This window comes from Bubalus bubalis, chromosome 11 (genome assembly GCF_019923935.1).
Source record: "Bubalus bubalis isolate 160015118507 breed Murrah chromosome 11, NDDB_SH_1, whole genome shotgun sequence".
In the NCBI taxonomy this organism is placed as follows: domain Eukaryota; kingdom Metazoa; phylum Chordata; class Mammalia; order Artiodactyla; family Bovidae; genus Bubalus; species Bubalus bubalis.
In genome coordinates this window covers 44,367,988-44,378,470 of record NC_059167.1, presented here as the reverse complement: position 1 = coordinate 44,378,470, position 10,483 = coordinate 44,367,988, and the positions used below count along the sequence as shown (strand labels likewise).

General features: G+C 41.2%; 1 pseudogene; it reads right to left on the bottom strand.

The window, feature by feature from the left end:
* Positions 1 to 696: 696 nt before the first annotated feature.
* LOC102414188 lies at positions 697 to 3,074 on the bottom strand (annotated as a pseudogene).
* Between the last annotated feature and the right edge of the window lie 7,409 nt (positions 3,075 to 10,483).

Genomic DNA, 10,483 nt, shown 5'->3' with positions numbered 1-10,483 from the left:
ATTCACAGCATTGATACAAACCCATGAAATAAAGAGTAGTGTACAAAAATGAGACACTTACTATCAAAGAAGCAGCCTGTGCAGCGTGATAAGAATTCTTGACTGAGAAAGCATACAGACAGAAGTATTCCTATGGTGGAATTATTTACAGCACTACTTTCAGCAAAGTGCTTCTTCCATAAACATTTGAAATGAGATGAACTGGAAAGATTAAATGAAGGCTTTCTATTGTACTTTTGTATATGAAGGAGACAAGGGCTAAAAAAACAAAAACAAAAGAACCAAGCACTGTGATACCATGCTCTCCAAAGAGGAGATTTCCCAAGGAAAAAAAAGCGATATGGTGGGATTTGAATGAAAACAAGAAAAACGTAGTTCTAACCAATGGTTTCCATTTTAAACATGCAAATAATTCACTTCACAAGTCCATGGATAAAATATTGCAGGAGAAACATTTTGTAGTGTGTTGGTTTATCAATGAGGTTAATAGCAGTTCACTTTCAAACACTCAATACTTCAACCCTTTATGTAACAAAACTAAAATTCATTTAGCTCTTTTTCTAAAGAAAAATGCCAGATATACTGCTGAATATACTCCACACTGAAGACGCCAACTTTAAAAATTCTTAAATACGTATTTTACAATATATTTACCATGCGTTTAGAAAAATTTGAATTCCCACCAGTTTATACCAACTAACCATAACCCAAAGTCAACATTCCCTAGCCAGAAGGTTCAGAATCCATGCTTGGGCCAAAGCCTACATTAAAACCACTGCCTGACCCTGCATTTGATGCTGATCTCCAACCAATTGCTGCACCTGAATTAGAAGCACTCTAAAAGTTACTTCCAGTACCCAAAGCCTGACTCGGTTCTCTCTGCATGTTGCCTTGTCTTTGGTTATGACCTGACAGGCCTGGCCGGTTCTGGTGACTGGCTAACATGCCCATGATACCCCAGCTGCTGTGCAGAGCTCCCTGGGCTGCAGCCATCATTGTTGGACTAATGCTAAAAGCACCAACATTCCTCCATCTGCCCATATTACTACCTGGATTATTTCCCAAACCAGCTCCGCCCTCTCTACTGCTGATCTACTGAATCCACCCTGACTCCCAAAGCCACCTGGATCACCGCATCTTCCACTGCTGTCTGTTGCTACCGTGTTTAGGTTCAGCCTTGGATATATGTATGTCGATTCCTTTAATGGTCACCTCCTCTCCACAGAGAGACTGGGCAACCTGATCATCTGCAAATGGAACAAGGCAAAAGCCCTGAACAGCATGGGATTGAAGACATCTACCACTTCCCTGTACTGGCAAAAGAACTGCTGTAGCTCATCAGCAGTCATGTCCTCTGCACAGCACCCAGTAAACACCTTTCTGCTTCCCAAAGGCTCCCCTGGGCTTTGCTTAGAATTTGGAGGTTTACAGTCATACTGTTGTCCATCTATCACATGTTGCTGTGACATGACTTTCACCTGGGTTTCATATTCTGTAAAATGAACAAAGTCAAATGCTTTCTAATGACCAGTTTTTAGAATATGCATTTATTTGGCTGTGTCGGGTTTTATTAGTTGCAGCATGTGAATTTTTAGTTGTGGTATGTGGGATCTATTAATAATTCCCTTAACAGGGATCAAACCCAGGCCCTCTGTATTGGGAGTGCAGAGTCTTAGCACTGGGCCACCAAGGAAGTCCCTGAATGACCAGTTTTAGAATCTTTCTTGACCTGAACCCTAAGAACCTCTCCAAGGGTACTAAAATTCTCTTTTAGGTCCTGCTGTTTTCCATGGGAGACCCAACACTATTTCTGGACTACTTTTTTCATGTTCACTGCTGATGAAGCATCCATTTTTCTTTTGTTATTGTTGTGATAGCTGACATCGTACACCAGATTCCCTCAGCCGGCATTAGGGGCATGCAGAATACCTCCTACCAGATGGACACCTCTCATATACTGAGACCTGGCTTCCTGTAGTGCAGACCACGTGCCCCATAAGCTGGGCTGCATTGTCCCATCATTTTATGATGGTATGCCAACGGGCTTGTCATTTTCATCTTTGGTTACCCGAATATATTCAGACAACTTTGCTTGCCTTTCTGCTAGGCTGCTGCTAGGAAGCCCGACAAGGAAACTGAAGCAGCGAGGAATCCTAGAGCAGTCTGGCTACCACTTCACTACCGCACCCCTAGGCTTCTTTCTGAGAGGCAGGAAAGAGCAGTTACTCACAGTCTGGGCTCTGGTATCTGACTTCTCCAATTTGAATCTTAATTTCACCATTTACAAACTGATTTAGAGTGAGTTTCTTAATATCTTTTAGTCTGGAAAAGGTGGATACCATTTATACCTTATGGACTTTCTATGAGAATTATATCAGATAATACATGTGAAGCATTTGGTACACATCTCACAGTCAGCACTCAAGTGAACTCTGACACTGATGTTGCCAACCACCGTGTTATTCCTTTGGAGAAGATGAAGTATTGTACGCTGTTTGTGCAACAATTTTCAAGTTGACACAATGACCTCCATCCTCTAGCAATAAAATGTTCTTAAATATAAGTATCATTTGAACATAGATAAATAATAAGGATTTACTATGGTAGCACTCGACTCAGAACTCTGTAATGACCTATATGGGAAAAGAATATAAAAAAAAGAGTGGATCTCTGTATATGTAAGAAAGAAAAATTACCATTCGGGATAGCATGGCTTAACCCAGGTGAATAAGGGAAAATTCAGTTTGCTAGCTTTTTCTTTTACTTTCACACTACAACAAAACAGAGTACTACTGACACCAGATGTGTGGGAGTTTTCTCGCACTACAAAGTTCTTGGATATTCGTTGGTGTCTTAAAATTCTACTCAGTTCTGACATCATCTACCTGGAGATAGCACAAGAGCCCACAGCTAAGGGCTCAGTCCCGCACAGGTGCTCCTGCTTCAGACGCCAAACCCAAGTCCAGGTAGTTGCCTGTGCTTCTGAAGTTCCAGCGGCTTCCTCCTTGGTTGAGACTAATTTGCAACAGCATCTCACAGAATTCAGAGGAACGTTTTCCTTACTCGATTACCATTATAAAATGATAAAACTCAGGAATAGCCAGATGGAAGAGATGCACAGGGCAAGGCATACAAAAAGGACTTGGAGTTTTCATGCCGCCCCCGCCCCCCACATCTCCACATGTTCACCAACGTAGAAGTTCTCCAAACCGTGTCCTTTTGGGTTTTTATGGAGACTTCATCATATAGGTGGGAGAAGGCAATGGCACCCCACTCCACTACTCTTGCCTGGAAAATCCCATGGATGGAGGAGCCTGGTAGGCTGCAGTCCATGGGGTTGCTAAGAGTCAGACACAACTGAGCGACTTCACTTTCACTTTCCATTTTCATGCATTGGAGAAGGAAATGGCAACGCACTCCAGTGTTCTTGCCTGGAGAATCCCAGGGACGGGGGAGCCTGGTGGGCTGCCGTCTATGGGGTCGCACAGAGTCGGACACTACTGAAGCGACTTAGCAGCAGCAGCAGCAGCAGCAGCATCATATAGGCACGATTGATTAAATCATTTGCCACTGGTGATTGATTCAACCTCCAACTCCACTCCCCTCCCTGGAGGCTGCGGTGGGACTGAAAGTTCCAACCCTCTAAGCACGGCTGGCTATACTGGTAAGCAGTCCCTGTATTTATGTTACCTAGGGCCTTTCCAAAAGTCACTTCATTAACGACAAAAGACACTTTAATGGCTCTCATCACAGGAAATTTTGAGGTCTAGGAGCTCTATGCCAGAAAGTAGACAAAGACCAATATATATTTATTATAAATCATGAAATTTTATCAGGTTTCAGCAACCTGAAACTAGGTGTAGGTCAAACCCAACCCACAGCTTTTTTGTGCAGTCTGCAAGCTAAGAACGGTTTTTACATTTTTAAATAGTTAAAACCAGGACTTCTTTGGTGGTCCAGTGGTAAAGAATCCCTGGTCCAGAAAAATTCCACACTTTGCGGGGCAGCTCAGCCTGTGAACCACAGCTACTGGAGCCCATGGGCCTAGAGCCCGCGCTCCACAACAAGAGAAACCATGGCAATATGAAACCTGTGCACTGCGAGGAGTAGTTCCTGCTCGCCACAACTAGAGAAAGCCCGTGCACGGCAATGAAGACCCAGCACAGACAAAAATAGATTAATTTTTAAAAGTCATCTTTAAAAAGAATAGTTAAAACCATTTTGTAACACATAAAATAATCAAATTCAAATGTCAACGTCCATAAACAAAGCTATATTGGAATCAGCCATGCTCACTCATTGACCTATTGTTTGTGAGTTTTTTAGCCACAGCAGCAGAATTCAGGAATTGCAACAGAGACAGTGTGGCCCACAGAACCTAAAATATTTATTATCAAGCCTTTTACAGAAAATAAATTTGCCAACAAACTTGATCTAATGCATCCTTGAATTTCCCCATTATTTCTAAATGACCACAAACAGCAACTTGGAAACGGCCGACCCTTATAGCTCCATTCCAAATAGCAGAGTCCCAACCTTTTCCTGGCCAGGTCCTCACCTTGGTGTGGCAACCTTCTTTTGTTGGGAGCTCAATTTTCTTTGGAGCTTGGCAAAAAGCTTCTTTGGAGCTGGTCTTCAAGTCCGCAGTCTGGTCTCCAGCTTTCTCTGCCTTCCACTGCAGAAGTCAAGAGCCTCTTTGCATGCTGTTAAGGAGGCCCTGGGCTTTCCACGTAGCTTTCAGTTGGCAATTGCTCTCACCTGCTTATTATCTTTTCTCCTTAGCGAGAGCCACCTGATTTCATGATCCTTTGATTCCCTGTTTCTTCATGATCTCTAACACCTGATACATAACACTAGCTGATGCATTCCATTCCCACTGCTACATCATTCCAATTTCCCACCAGTGAAAGCTTTAACGATTGGATCATCTCGTCTCACTGGCTATTTTTCTCAATCACTGTCAGCCATGAGGTCCCTGTTACAAACAGGGTGGTGGATGATTCCGCTTCAAAGCTGCATCAGCGACTTCTTTCTGGGACCACTTCAGGTTAGGGGTGCCAGATTTAGCAAATATAAATACAGAACTCCCAGTTAAATTATGAATTTTGGATAAATAAAACTTTTAGTGTAAGTATGTGCTTAGTCGCTCAGTCATGTCTGATTCTTTGCAACCCTTTGGACTGTAACCATGGACCGTCCTTGGGATTTCTCAGGCAAGAATACTGGAGTGGGTTGCCATTTCATTTTCCAGGGGATCTTCCTGACTCAGGGATTGAACCCACATATCCTGCACTCAGTTCAGTTCAGTTCAGTTGCTCAGTCATGTCCGACTCTTTGCAACCCCATGAACCACAGCACGCCAGGCCTCCCTGTCCATCACCAACTCCTGGAGTCCACCCAAACCCATGTCCATCGGGTCAATGATGCCATCCAACCATCTCATCCTCTGTCATCCCCTTCTCCTCCTGCCCTCAATTTTTCCCAGCATCAGGGTCTTTCCCAATGAATCAGCTCTTTGCATCAGGTGGCCAATGTATTGGAGTTTCAGCCTCAACATCAGTCCTTCCAATGAACACCCAGGACTGATCTCCTTTAGGATGGACAGGTTGGATTTCCTTGCAGTCCAAGGGACTCTCAAGAGTCTTCTCCAACACCACAGTTCAAAAACATCAATTCTTTGGTGCTCAGCTTTCTTTATAGTCCAGCTCTCACATCCATACATGACCACTGGAAAAACCATAGCCTTGACTAGACGGACCTTTGTTGGCAAAGTAATATCTCTGCTTTTTAATATGCTGTCTAGGTTGGTCATAACTTTCTTTCCAAGGAGTAAGCGTCTTTTAATTTCATTGCTGCAATCGCCATCTGCATTGATTTTGGAGCCCAGAAAAATAAAGTCAGCCACTGTTTCCACTGTTTCCCCATCTATCTGCCATGAAGTGATGGGACTGGATGCCATGACCTTAGTTTTCTGAATGTTGAGCTTTAAGCAAACTTTTTCACTCTCCTCATTCCCTGCATTACAGGCAGATTCTTTACCCACTGAGCCATCTGGGAAGCCCCTAGTATAAGTATATCCCTGCCATTTCTGGGACATATTTATATTTAAAAAATTTTGTTCTTTATCTGAAATTAAAGTTTAGCTGGGCAACCTGCATTTCACCTGGCAACTCTACAACAGGTTCCTCTGGAAGCAAATTCTGAGATGGAGCTTAGTTAGCAGGGTGTCATTAAACAGTGCCCTTACTATCAATACCTTTGGGAGGATTGGAAGAGAAGGAAACAGGATAGCAGAAAGAAAAGTCTGTGATGCAGACCCAGTGACAGGTCTGGCTGAGCCATGGGGATCTCTGGTACTAGAATGGCCCTTTATAGCAGTTTCAGGTTGGGCTGAATTGTCCAAGCCTTTATACTCACTCTGATCCATCACTGGATGAGGAGGTGCTTCCTGGGTGAAGCAAATCTCTGCAGACAGGGCAAATCCTGAAGGGTCTGACAGCTGAAGGCTACGTGCTGACAGCACTCCTAGCACCGGGGGCAGAAAGTCTTTCCTGACGTGGAATCCATGTAGTGGGTACCTCACAGTGTTTACTATGCTTGGACAGAGGACTAAAACATTAACCAGAGAGAGTAAATGATATTTAAGAAGGATATCAACGGACATGAGCTTGATCAAACTCTGGGACATTGTGAAGGACATGGGGTTGCAAAGAGTCAGACACGACTTAGCAACTGAAAAACAGCAACAAGGACTTTTCCATTGGAACATCTATGATGCTCGAGTGAAATAATGCTCAAGTGAAATAATGAAATAACGTGTTCCATTGCCTAGAAGAGACCATGACACACAGATGGTAAGCACCAGGCAGCAGTTACATTGATGTCTCGAAAAAATTGGGGCAGGAAGGGTTGTCCAGTGGTGGGGCAATTTTTAGAGTAACAGGCAGTGCTGTGCCAGCTTACTTATCTACCTCTTGGAAGGTGATGACTGTTGAGGAATTCTTTGTTGGGGAGTGTTCTATGCCTAACTAGGCTTAAATTGGCAAATTCCTCTAGATACAGATTTTTAAAAAGGAACACCTTTTGAAAAAAAATTTTCAAAGTTAATTACTGTCTTTTTCCAAAGACCAGACCCTTCTCTTGGATATGTCTGAGTAAGGTGGAAACCATGATCATAAAGTTAGGAAACAATGTCTTATCTTCACCGACACTTAGGCTGTGATGTTAGGTGAAACTTCTCTGGGTTCACTTTTCTAGGCTTTAAAATGAGAAGCTTGGAATGGTTTTTATGTGAAGGTTCTATCTAGTGTTGACCTTTTGTAACCCTGTGATTGTGTGTGTGGCTTCTTGGCAAATGAATTAGGAACACTAACCAAGCCAGGTTGCTAGACACACGACTTTAGCAATTTTAGAATTAATTTTTTTAGATTTTTAGAAAGTAGTTTAACAACCACTGTTCAAGTAGCTCAATTTTTGAGGCTGATCATGACAGATTGGAGGGGAAAGTAGGGAGACAGGTTAATTTCTTTCGTATTTTAAATCTTACAGTGAACAGCTATAAAACTGGATATGTTAGCATCCCATGCAAAGTCTGAATGGTCCAAGTAAAGAGGAAAGGCTATTTTCTCTGAGGACTTTTATATCTTTTTTGCTTTGTATTATTTTAATGACAAAAGTCATCAGCAGTGCATGCCTGGTCCTGTCAGGAACAGAGACTCTTCTGGGGAAGGTTATAAAGAAGTTCTCTAGGTCAAAACAGCGGGTCCTTGAATTTTTTTTCATGATTTGAGGGCAGTTTTTCTGTAAATTTGCCGGATGACTAAGGGACCATTTTTTTGGTGGCATGAAGTGTTAACTCCCTAGTCATACAGATCAGCAGAGGGACACTGTTGATGCTGTTTACCTCTCACTCAGGTTGGCAGCCCCTGAATAAGGCTGAAAGAATAACAGGGTCACTCTGGTTCCCTGTAGGTTTGAAATAGAAAAGTACCACTTATGATTTATCAAGAATCATATAATTTTTAGAGCACTTTTCATTTCACATGGAAAAACCAAAGGAGGTAAGTAGTACTATCCACATTTTACAGATGACACAGAACTTCTGAGAGATTGAGACTTGCCCAAATTCACACAAATCCAATTTTAAAAATTCCTTCTATGTTTAGCCTGTAACATCATGTCCTTTTTAGTTGCCTAAACTAAGCCAATAAACTAACAAATCTTCATTGCACTTACGTCTGTTTAAGTATCTAGTTTTAGTAACTAGCTGCACATTTTTCATGTTTTCTGATAGAGAAAACAATCCATATTAATGACTTTTTTCAGTACTCAGAAGGAGCCAGCAAACTATGAGAGTTTGAATAGAGGAGCAACAAATATGAATATAATTCTACCACAATACTGGTTTTTGGTTATCTTTTCTTCTAAACATTATGTATAAATTAACATGAGATAATAATAACAGTACACTTGTTTCAACATGTGATTATGTTCAGCAATGATTATTTTTATTGACTAATTAAAGTTAAATAAATTACAACCAAAAAAGATACATTCACCATGATCCATTCATTGTTCAGAATAGCTTAGAATCTGTGGTTACAGATGGGAAATTACGGCTTTTAATGATGTGGTTCACCAGGTCATAGCAGCTGCATGAAAACTGAGAAGCTCAGTCGTGAACTTCTCCTTTAGATGCTCTGTGATCAGCTAGTCACAGTCAAAATGTAGCCAGTGCAGTTAGAAAAAGACACCTGGTTCTTTAAGAATTTTAGTGTCTTGTTTGACTTTTTATCTTGCAACCTTGGAAGGTAACAGACTGTGGAGGTACCTAAGATCAGAACTCCTCATTTTAAAACTTTCCTCCCAGGACTCTTTCTTTGCCATAACACCTGGGCTAAGGACACAATATCAGTTTGCAAGAAAATGCTTTGAAATGGGGTCCACCCAACATCTGAGGTTGAGAGGGATGGTTCTATTTACTCTCTGGTGGGAAGTTATCTGCTTTAGATTAAAGAAGAATTAGGGAATTATCTGGTTTGATTCTGACATCAGAAGTGCAAATGTTTGAAAAGTGCTTTAAAGTAACTTTGCTTATAAGCATCAATGTAAACTGCTAAAATGATATCTTGATTTGAAAACATTAGCTGGTACACTCTATTTTAGCAGTGAGCGCAAACCTTTTTTTAAAATCAAGCACTGTTTGCAAGAAAGAATGAGTAAAATCTGAATTCTTTTCACTCTGTAAAGACAAAATTTTCAACCCTATTGTGAAATTACTCACTAATTTTTGTTTGTTGGTCAAACTCAGTTGTCTTTATATTACTCCGCCATAGTGAAAAAAAAAGGAGAGCAAGAAATCCCAATCTATACGTCTCTAGCAGTGAGTATATGATTCCTTACCAACAGTTAAGGGTGCCAAGATAAATCAAATACCAAGACTGGGGTTTCTAAAACTTTTTCTAAAAGAAATATGGGCTAATTCAATAACTAACCTCTTTTGGTTGTTACTATATTTACAGTTAGTATTGTATATATTACTTTTATAATCATCACTATGAAATTATATACATATTCAGGTCCCCTGTGTCCAGAAACAGCCAACATATATTTTTAAATACTTTAAAAGAAGAGCAGCACATAGTAAACACATTGATCTTGAACACGAAACTCTATTTTACTTTGTTATAAAACATGAATCTGAAGAAGACATTTTAAAAAAAAGCTGTGATGACATGATACAACCAATCTAATTAAAAAGTGGGGGGAAAAGTTTCAAATACCCATTATTTTGAGAACACAGCAACAACAAATTCCCTCATAGCTGCCTAGGTTTATTCAGGGGGTGTGGAGACTCAAATATTTCAATCTGCACATTCCCTGAGTTTTAAAATGCTTCCACTAATATGGTATAAAACCAGGACTCAGGGCCACTGAGAATCGATGAGGCTCCAGTGAAAACGTTTCAGAAGCTCCCCCCTAACACATGCATGTACTCAGTGAGGGCAAAGTGCTGAAAAATCTTTACATAAGTATTTCCCTAGGTGTCCTTCCTGGCTGTAGGACCCCAGGACTCCTCTCTACTCTCGGTGGCCCTGCCTGGACCTCAGTGCTGGGCTGAAGGATGTTTGAAGAATCGAGTTGGCAGAAAATATGTGTATTTAAGGGCATTTAGGAGCAAGTACACAGAAGAACTATATGAAAAGATTTTAATGACCCAGATAACCACGATGGTGTGATCACTCACCTAGAGGCAGACATCCTGTAGTATGAAGTCAAGTGGGCCTTAGGAAGCATCACTACGAACAAAGCTAGTGGAGGTGATGGAATTCCAGTTGAGCTATTTCAAATCCTAAAAGATGATGATGTTAAAGTGCTGCATTCAATATGCCAGCAAATTTGGAAAACTCAGCAGTGGCTACAGGACTGCTGAGGCCTGTTTTCATTCCAATGAAAAGGTCAGTTCTCATTCCGATCCCAAAGA